The sequence below is a fragment of the Leptosomus discolor genome, chromosome 1, assembly GCF_034619465.1.
Source record: "Leptosomus discolor isolate bLepDis1 chromosome 1, bLepDis1.hap2, whole genome shotgun sequence".
NCBI lineage: Eukaryota > Metazoa > Chordata > Aves > Leptosomiformes > Leptosomidae > Leptosomus > Leptosomus discolor.
The window spans coordinates 31,031,337-31,032,099 of NC_141391.1; positions in this window are offsets into that span (position 1 = coordinate 31,031,337).

Genomic DNA, 763 nt, shown 5'->3' on the forward strand with positions numbered 1-763 from the left:
GTACAACTTTCTCGCTTGTTGAGTAAAAGAAGCTTGCACAGCTTCAGAGCTGCTTACTTATTTTTGCAGATTTGCTGAAAATGGAGTTGCATGACTTTATGTTAGGAAAGAATTTAAGGATAGAAGAGTTGTGCATATTTATTTATGAAAAAATATCTGATCTGAAAATCTGTTTCTATTGCTAATGCATGTCATAGAACCTATACAAATAATTTACAGGGTTGGCAATATTTTCTGATGCAAGGTGATTATTTTTAACAATTCTCAGTAAACGTGAAAAGAGCCAAATGTTTTTCTAATGTTGATTTTCAGAATGGAACTGGAATAAGAGCGTTTGAAGGCTTAAGCCAGAAATAGAAAGCTCCAACCAGCATGCTTTTTCTTTGCTGAAAGAAATGTCTTGAAAAGTTATGTCAGCAAGGTTCTAAATTTTTACTGCAGTAAAAAGAAATTGGAGTATTGTGTTTAATTGAACTTCTTCCTTTCCCATCACAGTCTTATTAATTTTACTGCTTGTTTTAAAAAAATGTTTTGTCCAAATTTTGTTATCTCAGGAAAGAATACAGAAGAGCAGGGTCTAATGGGTCACTGTACAGTTGAATGTAAAACCAAAATGGACTGAGCTTTGTGATTTTTGTTTTCTCACCCCACAGAAGCAAATAGTTCTGGCTTAATACTAAGCGTATATATTTCCATGGAGTATTGTTGCAGCACTATGATATGGTGTTTTTAACTACAGTTCTCTTTCTGCAGGGGAACAGAA